Here is a 20630-nt window from a genome sequence, read left to right on the forward strand (position 1 = left end):
GACACTACTTTGTATAATTCTATATAAATCACTATAGTACCTGATGAAAGAAAGGGAACCAAGTTCCACCTGGCACCCTCTAACTTACCAGATTCTATTCTTGGGGGTAACAGTCCTCAGTTATGCCACTATCATGATTCTGTTGGGGATGCCAAACAGAAAACTGCTTACTAATGGTCTTAAAATTTGAAACAAATGCATACTGTAAGTTATTATCTTTGTTTCTTGAACTTTGAAATCTTGCCGATATGAGTAGAGAATGAAGGTCCATTGCCTCCAAGCTGCTAAAACCATGAAGAACTGATGCTGTCCTAAGAATTCCTGACTGTTATTAGGCACATGGATCCTGAACGGTGAGTGTTTTTAGTTAGTCATAACTAGAGTATCAGCAGTGACTCCTTCCCAAAATGCAAATAGAACTAGTACAGAGTTGTCAGGATCAAGCCCATTAATAAGACAAAAGAGTCAGAAATGTTCTGTGAGACAGCCGGGTCTGAGCTCCCATACTACCGTCCAGATAACGAGATCACTTGATCTTCAGGATGCTTCATTCTGGGTCCCCACTTTGGTTTCCCTACCTAGAGAATTTCTGAAATTTCATGTTTTAGAACATGTCCTTAGAATAGGTAAGCATTTAAATTTGTTTTTTCACTTGGACATTAGTTTGTCTGCTGTGAGATTGAACTCATTTAAACTCAATTTAAGAAGAAATGCTGTATATTTAAAACCTCAAATTCTAACACTTAATGGCTATTTACAGAACCTCTCAAAAATTCAATTTCCTTAAATGTAAAAGAGAGATGGTAGTATTTATATCACGATGAGAAGAAACTGATACGTGAAGTGACTAGATGTGTTCCTTGAACAGAAATCATTCTACAAATGTTAACTATTATTAGGTTATAAATGCATGTGACTTATAGCCAAAAAAATTTGATGCCTATGGATTCCTTGACCTAACTATTCAGTTCAGTTCAGTTGCTCCATTTCTGACTCCTTGCGCCCCCATGAACTGCAGCATGGCAGGCTTCTCTGTCCATCACCAACTCCTGGAGTTTACTCAAACTCATGTCCATCGAGTCAGTGATGCCATCCAACCATCTCATCCTCTGTCATCCCTTTCTCCTCCCACCTCCAATCTGTCCCAACATTAGGGTGTTTTCTAAGGAGCCGTTTCTTTGCATCAGGTGGGCAAAGTATTGGAGCTTCAGCATCAGTCTTCCCAATGAATATTTAGGACTGATTTCCTTTAGGATGGACTGGTTGGATCTCCTTGCAATCCAAGGGACTCTTAAGAGTCTTCTCAACACCAGAGTTCAAAAACATCATTTCTTCTGTGCTCGGCCTTCTTTATGGTCCAACTCTCACATCCATACATTACTACTGGAAAAACCATAAGTTTGACTAGATGGAATTTTGTTGGCAAAGTAATGTCTCTGCTTTTTAATATGCTGTCTAGGTTCGTCATAGCTTTTCCTCCAAAGAGCAAGTGTCTTTTAATTTCATGGCTGGCATCACCATCTGCAGTGATTTTGGAGCCCAAGAAAATAAATCTGTCACTGTTTCCACGGTTTCTCCGTCTATTTGCCATGAAGTGATGGGACCAGATGCCACTGTCTTAGTTTTTTGAATGCTGAATTTTAAACCAGCTTTTTCACTCTCCTCTTTCACCTTCAAGAGGCTGTTTAGTTCCTCTTCACTTTCTGCCATAAGGGTGGTATCATCTGCATGTCTGAGGTTATTGATATTTCTCCCAGCAGTCTTGATTCCAGCTTGTGCTTCATCCAGTCCGGCATTTAGCATAATGTACTCTGCATATAAGTTAAATAAGCAGTGTGACAATAAACACCCTTTTCATACTCATTTCCCAATTTGGAACCAGTCTGTTGTTCCATGTCCAGTTTTAACTGTTGCTTCTTGATCTGCACACAGATTTATCAGGAGACAGGTAAGGTGGTCTGGTATTCCCATCTCTTTAAGAGTTTTCCAGTTTGTTGTGATCCACACAGTCAAAGGCTTTGGCATAGTCAATAAAGCAGACTATGACCTAACTAATGTAAGCCATAAACATCAAACTCTTTCATTTGACCTAAGGCCAAATATTTACACTCTTAATCCCTAAACATTTTAAATACACAATAACGTACACAAGAGTATACTCTGTTCGCTCTCAACCTCACAAACATGCAAGTAAAGATGTTTTAATCTGTTTTCTTTATAATTTTTTACCCTAGGGGTAACCTAATTTGGCATTTTCTTATATACACAAGTATATAGATATATTTATGCATTTTTGTATTTATTTAATGTTTCTTTTATGCTGTGGTTTTTCTGGGCAGTCTTTTTTTTTTTTTTCTCACTGCTTTTAGTCTTTATTTATTTATTTTTTTATTAGTTGGAGGCTAATTACTTCACAACATTTCAGTGGGTTTTGTCATACATTGATATGAATCAGCCATAGATTTACACGTATTCCCCATCCCGATCCCCTCTCCCACCTCCCTCTCCACCCGATTCCTCTGGGTCTTCCCAGTGCACCAGGCCGGCACTGTTATCTCTGTGCCTTGAACTTTTGGTCTTCATGAGTGTCTGTCTACCCTTCAAGCCACCACATTCCTATAGTTAGGTTAATCAAAGGTCTTTAGATGTAATGCCCACCCTCCCATAATATAGAAATGTGATTATCTGTAACATTGCTTTGGAACTTTTCATCTGTTCAGCAATTTTCAATGTGCTGGAAGAAAATAATTTGGTATTTGCTTTACTGCTTATAAACATAGCCTCTAAGGGGCCATTAAAAATTTACACACTATAAATTTGATAGTAGATTACTTTTTAAACGTATTTAGGCTAACATCTCCATCTTCTTAGCTAATATAATTTAAGTCCACTTATATGAGGCATTCCATATTCATCCAGCTGGTAAAAAGAGAGCCGAGCAGAATTATTTTTCCATAAAAGTCATTTGATTCTTACAGAGTATCATGATCAGGCAATGATATCATTGTCTTTTATGCACCATTTATATCACACATATCAGTTGTTACTGAGTGTAAGTACACGCTTTATAATATGGCAAACCACATCGGAGATGGCTGAGAAAAGAATTGCATTAAAATATAATGCTGAATGCAGGGAGAAAAGAAAAGAGCCATATCTCAACATCCTTCAAATGACCCTCTGAGTCACAAATTAAATCAGCGATGATGACCAACTGTTCTGAGCATACAGTGATGCCTTAAATCCAAGGCCATATAAACTATAAACTGTCTTTGACTGTAAAATGCAAGTAAGGATATTTACCATGGTGCTAATCTATTTGATTGTAATTAGACAACACACTATAGAGACTGTCTTCTTTTAATTTTTAAAATTTATTTATAGATAATTTTTGACTGGTCTGGGTCCTTGTCGCTTATGCCAGGGCTTTTATGTTGTGGCCAACAGCAGATTACCCTCTGGTTGCCTAGTTGCAGGGGCAGGCTTCTCATTGCCGTAGCTTCTCTAGTGCTCAGATCCGCTCTAGGGCACACGGGCTTCAGTAGTCATGGCACCCGGGCTTAGTTGCTTCATGGCGTGTGGAATCTTCCCAGACCAGGGATCAAACCCATGTCCCTTGCACTGACTGGTGGATTCCTTACCACTGGACCACCAAGGTATTCATAAGGAGATGTTCTTATACAACTTGTAGTGTAGAAAGACATTGAGACTGGCCGTCAAGAACATCTCACCCACAGGTGCAGTGAGCATTAAGCCCTCCAGGCCAGCAGGGATATTTAGATCTTCTCTGACACTGTGGGCTTCCCTGCAGTTCAGCTGGTAAAGAATTTGCCTGCAATGTGGGACACCTAGGTTTGATCCCTGGGTTGGGACGATCCCCTGGAGAAGGGAAAGGCTACCCACTCCAGTTTTCTGGCCTAGAGAATTCCACGGATTGTATAGAATTCCATGCGACCCTAGTCCATGGGGTCGCAAAGAGTCGGACACAACAGCAACTTTCCCTTTCACTGACACTGTTAACAAATGAAGTAGATATAGTGATAACATGTTACAGCAGCTAGACTGGAAACTGCTCTTCCGGCTTTCGTAAGGAATTCCTGGTCTACCCACTCTTTTCCAGAGGTGCCTCTTATCTCAGCCACTTTTCCCCCACTGACCTCTGTTCTCCCAGTCTCTTCTAAGATACGTTTCTGTCTAATGACTCTCTGGGGACTCAGTCAGTAAAGAATCCACCTGCAATGTGGGAGACCTGGGTTCGATCCCTGGGTTGAGAAGATCTCCTGGAGAAGGAAGATACTCCAGTATTCTGGCCTGGAGAATTCCATGGACAGAGGAGCCTGGCAGACTACATGCAGTTCATGGGGTCACAAAGACTCGGACACAACTGAGCAACTTTCACTTCACTTCACTTCTAATGACTCTCAAAAAAGATGCTAGAAGCCTATCAGCTACCAGAAATCATCTATTTTTCCCAAAAAATATGAATTAAGTGGCTTCCAATTTTTAAATCCATCCTCTAACTCCCAAAACCTGAATTATCTTCCCAGGTTATACCATGAAAACTACTTTCTTATTAAAGTATCCTGCCAACTTAATACAGACCAGCCTAGAGGCCTGGGTTCTGTAAAGCAGTTTAATGCCTCTTCATGTCTACATGAAATACTATTTTCTATTTTGTTCATTTACTCTAAACCCTCGCTTTAGGAATTGACTGACCACTAACTTTTTTTTTTTCTTGCAGATATAGATGTTCTGTCATCATTACACAATCAGTAGGCAAAATTAGGAAACTACCTTTGAGTTTTATATGTTGTATATTAAAAGAAATGAAGCTCCAATAGTTTGGCCACATGATGCAAAGAGCCAGCTCATTGGAAAAGATCCTGATGCTGGGAAATATTGAGGGTTGGAGGAGAAGGGGGTGACAGAGGATGAGGTGGTTGGATGGCATCATTGATTCAATGGACATGAGTTTGAGCAAATTCCAGGAGATATCGAAGGACAGGGAAGCCTGGTGTGCTGCCATCCATGGGTTCACAAAGTGTCGGACATACCTGAGAGGTTGAACAACAATTCATAAGAGAAATCAGAAGGTTATTTCATATCTTCTTGCTATCCTGAAATGTTACAGAAATGTTGCTATTGAATAAACTAATCTTTTAAGGAATTCCAAATACAATCATATTTCCTTCAATTTTTAAAGAGTTCTTGGCTTCCTCGGGTTGTATATTTTAATAGGATGAATACCATATGGATAACTTTGGTTATTGATTTTGTAAAAAGCAATCTGTAAAATCAGAGCTAGCATAATCCTTTTGTAGAGGTAGAAAAATATGATAGTCTAAGAAAATTTCTAATTAGAGAATTATTATTTCCTGTGTAAAACATAAAATTCATAATAGTTCACATTATGTAAATAAAAGGGCATATGATTTTATTCAACTTTGTGTAGTTACTGAGGGGTCTTAAGGAAAAACAAAAGTTATTGGATTTAATTGCCTGTAACACATTCTAAAATCACTTATCTTCTTAACATCTCATTTTTCAGAGTTTTAACTTTTTTTTTAAACTTTTTATTTTATATTGGAGTATAGCTGATAACAATGTTGTGATAGTTTCTGATGGATAGCAAAGGGACTCAGCCATACATATACACGCATCCATTCTTCCCCAACTCCCCTCCCATCCAGGCTGCCACATAACATTGAGCAGAGTTCCCTGTGCTACACAGCAGGATCTTATTGGTTATCCACTTTAAATATAGCAGTGTGAACATGTTGATCCCAAACTCCTTAACTGTCCCTTCCCCTCATCCTTTCCTGCAACCGCAAGTTCATTCTCTAAGACTGTGAGTCTGTTTCAGTTTTGTAAATAAGTTCACTTACCATTTCTTTTTAGATTCCACATATAAGTGATGGTATACAGCATTTCTCCTTCTCTGTCTGACTTACGTGACTCAGTATGATAATCTCTAGCTCCTATCATGTTGCAAATGGCACTATTTTATTCTTTTTTATGGCTGGGTAATATTCCAGTATATATATGTACCACTTCTTTATCCATTCCTCTGTCGTCAGTGGACATCTAGGGTGCTTCCATAGGCACAGCTCCTTTGGATAGACCCCTTTCTTAGTCCTCTCCTCGTCCTCACCATCCATGACACTGCCTTGTCTTCTCATGTGTGCTTGCTGAATTGACTTGAAATGAATCTCTTTAGATTCAAATGCCATGTTAGTATATTGAGAAAGTTGTACAAGATGGTTTAGTTTAACAAATGGATTTTTTAGCATCTATTGCTTAAAAAAATAGCTAATCTATATTTAGCAAGTTTTTTAGTATCTGAAATAGCACTGGGCACTATTTAAATGGTGGTCATTTCCAAATTAAATTACAACCCCCGAAAACAAATGATATAGATACAGATATAGATATATAATATGTGATAGTGAGATGCTTAAGATCTAGGAGGACCGTCTAACTTGACCTCCCTCCAATACTGGATACTTTTGATTGCTTTTGTTTATTTATAATGCCTTTTTAACTTGACTTTGTTACACTCCCAATTTTCTTTGAACTTTACTGGCTATTCCTTCTCAGTCTTTTATGCGATCCCCTTAAACTTTGCCAATTCCTTAAATGTAAATTTTTCTCAGAGTGCCATCTGAGGTTCCCTTCTCATTTTACACATATTACTGAGTTTTAATAATCATTTTTATGGAAGACAGCCACTCACTGTAGTTAAGAATACAGGCTATTGAACCATACTGCTAAGAATCTGAACCTGGGGACCCACTCTAACTCCTTTGTGACCCTCCAATCCATTGCACTGCAATCAGAGTCATTTCCTTAGGAGGAACATTTGATCTAGTTATGTCCATATTTAAAACCTATCTGTGGCTTCTCACTGTTACAGGTCTCCATTCTCTTGTCCAAGCCAAGGCTCTCTTGTCCAAGCCAAGGCAGATGGATGGTTTTTGAAATCCAGTTTTTCAGATTTTAGAATGATAACAGAATGCATAAACTGCATGTAATATTGTGAAAGCACCCTATAATCAAACATATTGATCTATTGCTGAGGCACAATATATCTACACTAAGAATAGAGAGAAAAAGAATATGCACAGACACCATTCATTTGATCACGTCATTCCATCCAGAGAACAAATAATGCCTTCTTTCACCACTAAATTAGTTCTAAGGGAAGGTTTTGATTTTCAGAGTATTTTGGACCTCTGAAGAATGTCCAGGAGCCACTTGTCATCTAGTTCCTGTCTGTCTCCAGCCTCACCTTTCATCTCTTCTCTTCTGATACTCATTGCAAATGCTGAGCTTGAAGTAAGACCCTCTCACCTAATTTCTTTTCTTTCAGCCTTAAGCTGCAAGGAAGAAATCTGGTATCTTTTGAAGATAAAATTAGGGCATGGAGATACCAAGTATGAGATAATTGGGGGGTCAGATCATAGGGTGATTCAGATTAAAGACTTCGGAAATTGAATTTGAGTTTTTGAACATAGACTTTAGAAAAACCATTCTGATAAATGTATAGGACATGGGCTTCACTGGTGACTCAGATGGTAAAGCATCTGCCTACAATCCCTGAGTCTGGAAGACCCCCTGGAGAAGGAAATGCCAACCCACTCCAGTACTCTTGCCTGGAGAATCCCATGGATGGAGGAGCCTGGTGGGCTACAGTCCATGGGGTCGCAAAGAGTTGGACACAACTGAACAAGAAGACTTAGGAGAAAAGTTGAGCTTCTGCTGGGTTTCCTGTTTTGTGAATCACCCAAGAGGATACGAGGATCAAGCAAAAGTTTGGATTTAGAGAGACAGACAAAAGATGGGTAATAATAAAACCATCAAGTCCCTAGTTTATCCATTGTGTTCAAGTTCAGTTGCGTCTGACTCTTTTTGACCCCATGGAATGCAGTTCATCAGGCTCCTCTGTCCATGGGATTTTCCAGGCAAGAATGCTGAAGTGGGTAACCATTCCCTTCTCCAAGGGATCTTCCCAACCTAAGGATTGAAGCTGCATCTGTTGCATCTCCTGCATTGGCAGGCAGATTTTTAACCACTGAACCACCTGGGAAGCCCTAATTTATCCATTAAGTAAGTATTTATTGAGAAACAACTATGTAACTTTGATTGTTCTTGAGCTGAGTATTTACTGTTGAATAAGAAAGAATGTAGTTACTGTCTCTCCCAAGAAATTACAGTCAGAGATGTGCCACTAAGAGTGGGTCATACTCACAGATGTAGAGAAAGAATTTATGGATCCCAGTGGGGAAGGATGGGGGAAAGGATAGTTAGGGAGTTTGGGATGGATGTGTACACTTTATTATATTTAAAATGGATAACCAACAAGGAACTACTGTATAGCACATGGAACTCTGCTCAAATTTATGTGGCAGCTTGGATGGGAGGGGAGTTTGGGGGAGAATGGATACTTTTATAAGTTGGTAAAGGATCCACCCGCAATACAGGAAACCCCAGTTCAATTCCTGGGTCAGGAAGATCCAATGGAGATGGGAAAGCCTAGCCACTCGGGTATTCTTGGGCTTCCCTTGTGGCTCAGCTGGTAAAGAAACAGCCTGCAGTGCGGGAGACCTGGGTTGGGAAGATCCCCTGGAGAAAGGAAAGGCTACCCACTCCAGTATTCTGGCCTGGAGAATTTCATGGACTGTATAGTCCATAGGGTCACAAAAAGTCAGCCTTGACTGAGTGACTTTCACTTCAATTTTCGTATGCGTGGCTGAGTCCCTCTGCGGTTCACCTGAAACTCTCACAGCATCATTAATTGGCTATACTCCAATAGAAAACAAAAAGTAAAGATTACAAGAGTGGGTGGGTTATAGACCAGGTGAATCAATGGTGTTACCAAGCCTATAATTTAGTTAAGCTGATACCTTTTAATCATGCGGGAGTTCTTCATGAAGGAACTAATGCGCTCATTTACTTGATATACATTATTTGTCTCATGGCAGACGGTAACAGACTCTCACGGGATGGTTCATTAAGGTTGCACTGCTCTAGCCTAGAGGACAATCTACAAAATAAATATATTATAAAAATAATAAAATTAATTATAGGGATGATAGTGATCATAACATGGGAACCTAATTTATCCTGGGATAAAGTGGTTAAGTAGTGAGCAAAAGCTTAATTATCTTAATTATCCAGATGAAGAAAGGACATTCAAAGTAGAGGAAAGAGCAAGTCCTCCTGGTAGGAAAAAGCTCCGAGCTGTGTTAATCGCGGAGCAGAGAGTGTGTTTGGAAGAGAGGAGGAGTAAGGTGTGAAGATGAGGTTAGAGGCAGGGGCAGAGACAAGTTAAGGCAACCTTGCAAGTCAGGTAGAGGATGTGTGTTTTATTGGACATGTGTTAGAAAGCAATGGGCAACTTTCATTGGGACAGTGATAAGACCAGTTTTTTAAGAAGATTGATCAGACAGGGATAGAAATAAAAGGTTGGAGAAGACATTTTCTTTTTGAAAATAAAATAAGCCACGTTGAGCTGATCTCAGGTGACCTTGGCTTGTAGAACCTTGAAGCAGGCTTTGGTTTCTGGCCAGAGACAGAAGTCAAGACCGAGGCAGGGGGAAATGCTGAATCCTGGCCACTAAACCACCAGGGACCAGGGACCAGGGACCAGTGACGAGGCCCTGGCCTGCCAGCTGTGTTGAAATAAATTTCCACATAGAGATGGGAAATAGTGAAACAACTAAAATATTTATTAGGAAGCAGAGTACGTGTAGATAGACACCGGGCTGACTCGGAAAATCGCACCCTCATGGTAGTTTGAATCACCAACGTGGGGCATTTCTTCTGGGCTCCCTTTGACCAGTCATCTTGCTTTGCCTGGTTCTGAATCCATATTTGCTTTATCTTAAGGTCTCCTGTGTGTTCACATGCATCTCTGAGCCATGGTGGATTCTAGCAAAGAGGCCACTGGGTAGTTACCATCACTTGGTACGAGGTTAGCGCCACCACCCTTCAGATCTCCAAGGAGTCCTTCTGTGCATTTGTAGTTGAAAAGGTCTCCTTCTCTCCAAGAATGAGGACTATGTGGCCTTTTATCTCTTATTTGGGCAGGGCCCAGCCTCCTCCATCACCTGATATTATGGAATTTCTTTCCACAGATGAGAAACTGGTCAGTCCATTTATCTCCTGCCTCAGAATCGTTCAGTAGTTTCACCAAGAGAGGAGATTCCCTTGCTCTAGAACAATGATTCTGCACCTGAACTGCTTAGCCCTCAAACAATTGTTGAAGACATTGTTAACTGTTATAATGTGTGTGTATGAGTGTGCGCGTGTGTGTGTATGTGCGCATGCAACTTGCATCTAGTGGATAGAACCAGGGACACTGCCGAATATCTCCTAAATAACAGGATACTTCCCACAACAAAATGATATCCAGCTCAAGATGTCAGTGATGACAAGGTTGAGAAGCTCTAGATTAGAAAGAAGACAGTAAGATGACTGGGGAGATTTATGATAAACTTGGAAAAGAGAATGGGTCATATTTAGAGAAGATGCATATATTAGGAAGATTCCAAGGTTTCTGAATTAAACTGCTATGTGGTTCAAAATGCTGCTTTACTCAGATGAGAAAAAGTGTTTTTTTTCCTCCCTAGGGAAGAGCAAAAGTTCAACTTTATACACATACAATTTTGACAGTCTTATTAAATCTCCAAATGGAAATGGCTAGTGACTGGATATCTGGAATTTGAATAAAAAAGAGATTTGTACTGGAAATATTCATTTGATGTAGACTATGGGTAGTATTTCAAGTCATAATGGTGAAATGTCTTCCTCAAAGAGAGAATCAGTGGTGAGATCAGTGCCAAGCCTCAAGAAAACATTATATATAGGAAACCAAACTAAGGGTAAATTGAACTAGGGAAAAGTTAGATAGAAAATCAGGAGTGCGCTGTTACAGAAGAACACAGACGAACATATTTCAAGATCAGGGACACAGTTACCTATGTTGAATGTAATTAAACATTTGCATATAATCATCCTAAAAACATCCACATTTAGTAGCATAAAGGCCACCACTGACCACTCTAGTGAAATTTCAGGAGAGTGTTAAGCCAGAGAAAAACAGTATGGTTATTGAAAAGGCAATAAGAATTTAGATAGTTGACAAACTGATTACACAAATCTTTATAGAGAATTTGGTCCTCAAAAACAGAAAAGCTATATAATCATGAAAGAAGTGACACAAAGATTTTTGGATTGGAGAGGTTGACTATGTGTGAAGTCGGAGAAAACAGAACCCATTAGAATGGGTTGGACAGAGAAAGAAATAGTTACTGATCAAGGCCACAAAGTCAACTTTGCTCGGGCTGGAGGTGAGAGGCAGAGAGCTAGGGTCACCTCAAGCACTAAACTGGTTATTGTTAACTTGGGGATTATATTTAATTATGAAAGAAATGTTTATATTCACTCAATGTTGTATTAAAGGTAACTTCTGAAAGACAAGCAATTAGTGTGTATTTAAGCATCTATGCATGGTGGTTTAGTTGCTAAGTTGTGTCTGACTCTTTGTGGCCCTAAGGATTGTAGCCCACCGGGCTTCTCTGTCCTTGGGGTTTCCCAGGCAAGATTACTGGAGTGGGTTGCCATTTCCTCTCCAGGGAATCTTCCCAATCCAGGGTTCAAATGTGCATCTCCTGCCTTGCAGGGGGATTCTCTACCACTGAGCCATCCTGTGAAAATAAAAAGTTAAGATCTTGATATATTCCTTCCTTTTGTAAATTATTTAGAGCACCCACAGTGTGCCAGATGCTGGTTCAAAGAAAATTAAACCCTTTGCAGATCCTGAGGAACTTCTGGGTATTCCACTCTTATAAAACATGTGACTGTCCAGCAAGTTCAAGTGACAGAAATCTTAGTCTGCATGATCCATATCAAAAGACATCTCTTTTAACTCCTCCGTGATGTATACATGTGCATGTGTGTGTGTGTGTGTGTATGAATGTTTGGTCACCCAAATTGATAGTTGGTAAGATACTAAGATCCTTATTGTAGAAGAATTTTAAAGAGTTGAGACGAACACCTCTCAAATATGAGGAATTTGATTTTAGATTTGAGGAATGAGAAGGAGTTGGGGAAGTGAGCAAGACATTTGGCAGAAATTTGTAAGCAAAACAGTGGGCAGATAATTCCACTGGTGCCATATAAGCAAATACTCCAGGAGACTAGAGAAAACGATCATTGGGAAACAAATATAAAAGATCAAATTACACAAATAGCTTTTTTTGTTTTCCAATTTCTAGAAGAAGCTTTAAGACAGAAGGTGGATATTACAATAAGTGAAAAAAAGAAAAGAAGACTTCTCTAATTCCAAGACTTTCTTTCTACCATTGATTTTTATTGTGATAGGATAATTTTAACTACTTAAAATGGAGGTACTTTTTTGCTTCTTTGTCTTTCTAGAAGGCTGAGACAAAGAGAAGCTCAGCAGGGAGTGAAATGAATCACTAAGGTGTCTCATTTCTCACTCCCAACTGAGTTGGCAAAGGTTAGCACACTATTAAAATTCAAGCTTTTGCAAATGTATTTCATTGGTAGTCAACTCACTCACAGTATACCAGTTTTTAGCAATTATTCTCAGTGATAGTCTATGTGATTGCCAAAGAATCTCTGCCTCACATGGAAAAAAGAACTCAATAATTCCATACAGGATCAAACATGAGTTGTTTAATGATGATAAGGTAAATGAGAAGACAAATAGAAGAATAGTTTGAAATAACCATCTCCACGGTAACTTTGAAGGCTGAAAAAAATAGCTAAAAGAATTAAGAAACTTTTTTTTTTTTTTTGGTGACTGTATTTCGTTTCCTCATAAAAGAGGTAAGAATATACAGGCAGGCACATTAGATAAAATGCAAGTATTATCACAGTGAAATGACTTCCTCATCTGGGTATTCGCAGGAGACACACAGATTCAATCACTGGGTCAGGAAGATTCCCTGGAGGAGGAAATGGCAACCTACCCAGTATCCTTGACTGGAAAATCCCATGGACGGAGGAGCCTGGTGGGCTACAGTCCATGGGGTTGCAAAGAATTGGACAGGACTGAGCAACCAAGCACGCGCATTCATTGTTTATGGATGGCAGGAGCTGAGAGGTTCAGCTTCTGGAGTTGTCAGCAAAACACTGCTGTTCCTGGTGGCTTCGGAGGCAGTCACATCTGGGTTATTAAACTGGTGACCATCTCCTAAGGTTGTTGCCAGGATTAAACAGTTCCACAATCTGCTGTGTTTTACACATTGTAAAGGCTCCATAAAGCATGTATAAATAGCTGAGACAGAAGTACTGACGACTGTTAGGAGTAATCATTTACACTTTCAGGAACAAAATCCCCGCAGTCAAGCTCAGGGGCAGCTAGGGCGCTGTCTGTATGCATCACAAACAACGTCTTTGAAGGCAAACCACAACTTATTTCTGGGGAAAGAAAGAAAACAGAGAGAAGCAGAGTGGCTTCTATAAACGAGAATAACTGAACTGCAATTAAGAAAACACATGCATGTGTTCAGTGATAATTATAGCCTAGGTTAATTAGCCATTTTCATGACAAGACTTGTACAAGGAGGAGGAGGAGGGTCTGCATCACACCCAGTGGGGTGAAGATATATCAGTTCAGTTCGGTTCAGTTGCTCAGTCGTGTCCAACTCTGTGATCCCATGGACTGCAGCATGCCAAGCTTCCCTGTCCATCACCAACTCCCGGAGCTTACTCAAACTCATGTCCATTGAGTCAGTGATGCCATCCAACCATCTCATCCTCTGTTGTCCCCTTCTCCTCCCAAGAAGATATATATTTATATATAAATATGCCTGGGAAAAGCCAAGGATATCAGAGCATCTTTTTCACAGTAATTCAGCTGAACTCACATCACCTGTGAAGTTGTCCTACAACTGCTCCTCCCGCTCCCTTGGGGACCACCTGAGCTACCAGGCTCCTCCTGTGGCTCCTCCTTCCCTAGCAATCTGGTCTACAGCACTGACCTCTGCTCTCCCAGCTCCTGCCAGCTGGGCTCCTCTCTCGACAGTCAGGAGACGCGCTATGAACCCATCAGGTGTCAGATGTCCTTCTGCCACCCAGGACCTCCACTCTCTGCAGTCCTTGCCAGTCAATTCACACTGGATCCCTGAGCCATGGGTCCAGCAGAGCCTACTGCTTGGGCTATGGATCTAGTACCTGCTACTCATTGGGCTTTGGATCCCGTGGCTTCAGACCCCTGGTTTATGGAGTCTGTGGCTTCCCTCCCCTGAGCCACAGATCCCAATTCTGCAACCCAATGTATGTGGCTTCTGGGAGCTGCCAAACTTCTTGTGATCAACCAACCTTCTATATCTGGCTTCTATTACTGTTCAGCTTTTTAAGGGTTCTAGACTGTGACTTCACAGTTATCTCACTAATCTTGGCTAATATTAATATCTGGCCAGAGTCTATATTCTACTACCTAGATGAGGGATTATTTTTTAAAATCCTACTAATATTATAATAATTCATCTCAGAGAGTACACATTCCGTTTTCTATTTCCTCTCTCACTTCTCTAGTTAAAAATAGAGCAGGAGGTCTCTTTTCCTTTCAAGTAAACTTATTTCAGCTGATATCAGTTCATAAAGCTTACCATTCAAGTTTTTTAAGAGGCTGTCTGTTGGGAATTACAAACCTCCTGTTGTTTGACTAAAAAGAAGTATTTAATTTATGGAGCAGACACCCTGGTTGGCAGAATTACCTGCCAATACAGAGTTGGTTCCTTGGAATTTTGGGCAAGTGGACTCAGAGCGTGGGCAGAAGATTATCCTAAACTCTCTTGTGACCACCTTATCAGGACACCTTAACTTTGGTTAAACTAGTCATAGTTCTGAGCCAAGCAGAAAAGTTCAGCAGACAACAGTGATGCTTCAGCAAGTACTAGCCAGGCTGTTTCAGATGAAAGAATTGTCAAAATACTTTTATAGGACCCTTTTACAGATTTGTATTCTAGGTCATGTCGAACTCTTTCTGACCCCCTGAACAGTAGCCTGCCAGGTTCCTTTGTCCGTGGAATTCTCCAGGCAAGAACGCTGGAGTGGGTAGCTGTGCTCTCTTTTAGGAGATCTTCCAGAATCAGGGATTGAACCTGAGTCTCTCATGTCTCCTGTACTGGCAGGAGGGTTCCTTACCACTTTTACAGACTTGTTCAGTTCAGTTCAGTTCAGTCGCTCAGGCGTGTCCGACTCTTTGCGACCCCATGAACCAAAGCACGCCAGGCCTCCCTGTCCATCACCAACTGCTGGAGTTTACTCAAACCCATTGAGTCAGTGATGCCATCCAGCCATCTCATCCTCTATCGTCCCCTTCTCCTCCTGCCGTCAATCTTTGCCAGCATCGGGGTCTCTTCCAATGAGTCAGCTCTTTGCATCAGGAGGCCTTATGCGAGCTCTAATGAAATTCTGAGGTCATGATATTACCTGACAGCAGTAACCCAGGTAATGAAACAAATATCTTAAGTACGGATGAAATTAACCACAGATTCATCTTATTGCAATAAAAAGATTAGAATCTCTGAGTCATGTTGATGCTCAGCCTTCATTCTCTCTTCTATGTGGTCAGTATAAGGCCAGCTGGTTCACAGAATTCTCCTGACAGCTTCTGGAAGCATGGCTGCAACATGAGTAGGAAATACTAGCCGAGAGGGAGGACTTGATATCTTGGGCTTACATTTGGATAGGATAACAGATACTTTACTAAGTTTTCTTGTTTTGGGAAATGCATACATCTACATTTGAAATACCTAAGTGGGAACAAAATATTGATATCTAAGTGGATGTGGGCAACATATTGTTCATTGTAGCTGTTTTTCTCTCCTCTCTTCTTCCCACAAGAACTGAATTTTGCTTGTGTATCCTGTCCTATCCACCTATACTTTTATATTAACATAGCTATGCCCCAGGTTTCAGGATTGAATCTGGCAATCCCAGTTCCTACTGAAACAGAATGGTTCAGAATGGAGCATGTGGTCTGACTTAAGCCAATGAGAAACAGGGAATAATCATAAGAGATGTTTTTGGAAAAATCTTCTTATGGAGTTTTTTTGAAGCAAGCATGTCTCCGTTTTATCACATCTTATGTGGAATGCTGCATCCATCTTGCATATGGCCTGAGAACTAAACCATTGTGTGAAAGAGGGTAAACCAACAGGAATGCTGAGGAACAGAGCCCAGACCATCTTATTTCTGGACTTTGGTCGTGAGCTAATACATGTTATTATATAAGCCATGCTGAATTACAATTTCAGCTACTTGTAACTAAAGTTTTCCTAAATGAGATAGTCCTTTAAAACCTAAAACAATCTCCTTCTCAATGGGAAAAAAAAAAGTGAAGGTGAAAGTGTTAGTCACTCAGCCGTGTCACCCCATGGACTGTAGCCCACCAGGTTACATGCTGTCCGTGGTATTTTCCAGGCAAGAATGCTGGAGTGGGTAGCCATTTCCTTCTCTGGGGGATCTTCCCAACCCAGAGATCAAACCTGGGTCTCCTGCATTGCAGGTGGATTTTTTACTGGCTATAAAGACTCCTTAATATAATATTAAAGACCATTTGCAACCCACTCTGCACTCTCCCATTTTCTCTTCTCATCACACTCCACAAACATACACTCCACCAACACATACTCCATCAGTGTCAACTGCTCACATTTCCGGGAACACATGGCGAAGATCTGAGCGCTTACATGGTCTGATACTTCTAAAATCAATGCTACGTCTCTCTTAACCTTCAAAACCCATGACAATGCTATCTCTTCTCTCATGTCTTTTAAATAGACTATGGAATCAATAGGGTTGATTATTCTGTTTACAATGCTAGCATTATATATGCTTATTTTGCTGATTACAAAATCACCAGTTGTAATGTTTCATTTAAACTATTATTTTGTTTAGTATTTACACTTACATTTTCAATATACACAATATAACAAAATTTTATAAGTAGTAAAGACTCAGTAAAAGTTAATTTAATGAATGAATGAATGAGATGGAGCTAGGGTGTCAGTATGAAGAATATATTATGTCAGTGACATCAAGCATGCATTCATTTTTGCTAGTTGAACTCTATTTAGGTCAGTTACTTGTCATCAAAGTCTTCAATCCTTTGTTCATGATTATCATCATAAATGATTTAGCACCATCTCAATGACATATTACCACGACTTCATTACCCATAGGGTAACTGGAAGAACTCAAAAGCAAATTCACATTTTTGGATTGCACAAAGGCAGAAAAATAACCTCACTGTATGCTAACCTCAGAGGAAGGCCAGAGTAAGAGCATCTGAGGATAGGAACAAAAGAAATTGCATAATTACTATAATAAACCTAACACTTTCACATCCAAGACATAATGAACAAAGGGGTAGAAAATATGAAAGTTAATGTTTAGATACTTAAGATACTCTGGTTTATTCTTTTTTTTTAAATTACTTCTCATTAAAGTTTTCACAGACACTGTGTAATCATCTAACTTTTCTCTTTTTTTAACTTTTTCTCTTTTCAGCTCTTTGAATCAAAATCTGATATAATTGAATTTTAAATGATCAAGAATTATTCCAGGAAACAAAATTATTTAGAAATAGTTTCAGAGAAGAAATGCTGTTATGTGTGAATCCTTTTATGATCAAATTCTAAGAAAATCTATTTATCTTTAGAAAGAGAGAGTTGTTGGTGAAAGATTTACTTCCATATTCCACATAGGATCAATATTATGGTTATAGAGTCATAATTTTGAGTATTCCAGAGCCTAAAAGTTTTACCATGTCCATTTCATTGCCTGAGGAGGTGTACATGGTACTTGACTTAGTTTACAGAAAGTTATATCTAAAGGAGTTGGACTCAACTTAGCAACTCAACAACAACATCTAAAGGAAGCTGATCATTCCCCTTAACACAGTTTTTTGAGATGGACTCATGCGTACAAGGGAAGTCCTAGCTCAGTCAGTAAAGAATCTGCCTGCAGTGCAGGAGACCCGGGTTTGATCGCAGGGTGGGAAAGATCCCCTGGAGAAGGAAATGGCAACCCACTCCAGTACCCGTGACTGGAAAATCCCATGGAGAGGAGCCCGTTGAGCTGCAATCCAAGGGGTCGCAAAGAGTTGGGCATGACTGAGTAACTAACACTTTCTTTCTTTCTTCATGTGTTTCTGTACAGAGAAGCATCCTTTTTATTTACTTGCAGTTCAGTTCAGTTCAGTTGCTCAGTCATGTCTGACTCTTTGTGACCCCATGAACCGCAGCACGCAGGCCACCCTGTCCACCACCAGCTCCCAGAGTTTACCCAAACTCATGTCCATCGTGTCAGTGATGCCATCCAACCATCTCATCCTCTGTCGTCCCCTTCTCCTCCTGCCCCCAATCCCTCCCAGCATCAGGGTCTTTTCCAATGAGTCAGCTCTTCGCATGAGGTGGCCAAAGTACTGGAGTTTCAGCATCAGTCCTTCCAATGAACACTCAGGACCGATCTCCTTTAGGATGGACTGGTTGGATCTCCTTGCTGTCCAAGGGACTGTCAAGAGTCTTCTCCAACACCGCAGTTCAAAAGCATCAATTCTTTGACACTCAGGTTTCTTTATAGTCCAACTCTCACATCCATACATGACCACTGGAAAAACCATAGCCTTGACCAGATGGACATTTGTTGACAAAGTAATTTCTCTGCTTTTTAATATGCTGTCTAGGTTGGTCATAAATTTCCTTCCAAGGAGTAAGCGTCTTTTAATTTCATGGCTGCAATCACCATCTGCAGTGATTTTGGAGCCCAGAAAAATAAAGTCAGCTACTGTTTCCACTGTTTTTCCATTTGTTTGCCATGAAGTGATGGGATCAGATGCCATGATCTTAGTTTTCTGAATGTTGAGCTTTAAGCCAACTTTGTCACTCTCCTCTTCCACTTTCTTCAAGAGGCTCTTTAGTTCCTCTTCACTTTCTGCCATAAGGGTAGTGTTGTCTGCATATCTGAGGTTTTTGTTATCTCAAATAGTTTTTTTGGATTTCTACCTGCATGCATGGCATCTTGTGTTTGGTAGTTAAGTTGTGCCTGAATCTTTGTAACCCCTTGAGCTGCAGCACACCAGGTTTCCCTGTTCTTCAGTATCTCCTGGAGTCTGCTCAAACTATGCCCATTGAGTCAATAATGCCATACAACTATCTCATCTTCTGTCATTCCCATCTCCTCCTGCCTTCAATCTTTCCTGACATCAGGGTCTTCTTCAGTGAGTCAGCTCTTAGAACCAGGTCCCCAAAGTATTGGAGCTTCAGCTTCAGCATCAGTCTCTCCAATGAATATTCAGGGTTGATTTCCTTTAGGACTGACTGGTTTGATCTCCTTGCAGTCTAGGGGACTCTCAAGAGCCTTCAGCACCACAGTTTGAAAGCATTAATTCTTTGGCATTCAGCCTTCTTTATGGCCCAACTCTCACATCCATATATGACTACTGGAAAAATCACAGCTTTGAGTATACAGACCTTTGTTGACAAAATAATGCTTCTGCTTTTTAACAGGCTGTCTATGTTTGTCATAGCTTTTCTTCCAAGGAGCAAGCATCTTAATTTCATGGCTGCAGTCACTGTCCACAGTGATTTTGGAGGCCAAGAAAATAAAGTCTTTCATTGTTTCCACTTTTTTCCCCATCTATTTACCATGAAGTGATGGGACTGAATGCCATGATCTTAGTTCTTTGAATGTTGAGTTTTAAGCCAACTTTTTCATTCTCCTCTTTTGCCTTCAATGAGAAGCTCTTTGGTTCCTTTTGCTTTCTGCTATTAACATGGCATCTAATTATCTACAAACTTCAACCTTCTGTCTGTCCTTTAAAACTCATCATAGCTACTCTTAATAAAGATTATAAAGATTTCATTTACTAAATTAAAGTGTGGTTTTCAATCAGTAGGTAGATTTGACAGCATGCCATTTCATACCTTTTCAACTCTAGATATTAAGATTCTGACAGAAAATCAGAGAAAATGTGATAACTGGAAAAGACCCTGGCAGCTAAGTCGCTTCAGTTGTGTCCGACTCTGTGCGACCCCATAGATGGCAGCCCACCAGGCTCCTCCATCCCTGGGATTCTCCAGGCATGAGTACTAGAGTGGGTTGCCGTTACCTTGCAGATATCATTATCTTGTAAGATATCAAGAGAGGTAGAGTGATGTACAAATTCATGCAGTGAATAGAATCAACAGGGTTAAAAGTCAAGTATTTTCATTCTCAGCCTAGTAATTCTTTGCAATACACTGCATCTACATGAATGAATTCTTGATTGGAGAAATTGAATTGATTTAAATTAACTTAGTGCTTTGCCATAATTTTGGTCGGTGCAATAAAACTAAGGCAAGGAAGCAGGAAATAAATTCTGGAAGAACTGAACTGAATTAAGTTCCTGAAGGTGACTTTGTTGTTGTTGTTCAGTCACTCAGTTGTGTCCAACTCTTTGTGAGCCCATGGACTGCAGCATGCCAGGCTTTCCTGTCCCTCACCATCACCTGAAACTGGCTCAAATTTCATGTCCATTGAGCCAGTGATGCCATCCAACCATCTCATCCTCTGTGGTCCCCTCCCCTCCTGCCTTCAATCTTTCCCAT

General features: G+C 40.2%; 1 pseudogene; it reads left to right on the plus strand.

The window, feature by feature from the left end:
* The first annotated feature begins 4045 nt into the window (after nucleotides 1-4045).
* LOC122428644 lies at nucleotides 4046-17586 on the plus strand (annotated as a pseudogene).
* Nucleotides 17587-20630: the final 3044 nt, after the last annotated feature.

This window comes from Cervus canadensis, chromosome 27 (assembly GCF_019320065.1).
Source record: "Cervus canadensis isolate Bull #8, Minnesota chromosome 27, ASM1932006v1, whole genome shotgun sequence".
Classification (NCBI taxonomy): Eukaryota; Metazoa; Chordata; class Mammalia; order Artiodactyla; family Cervidae; genus Cervus; species Cervus canadensis.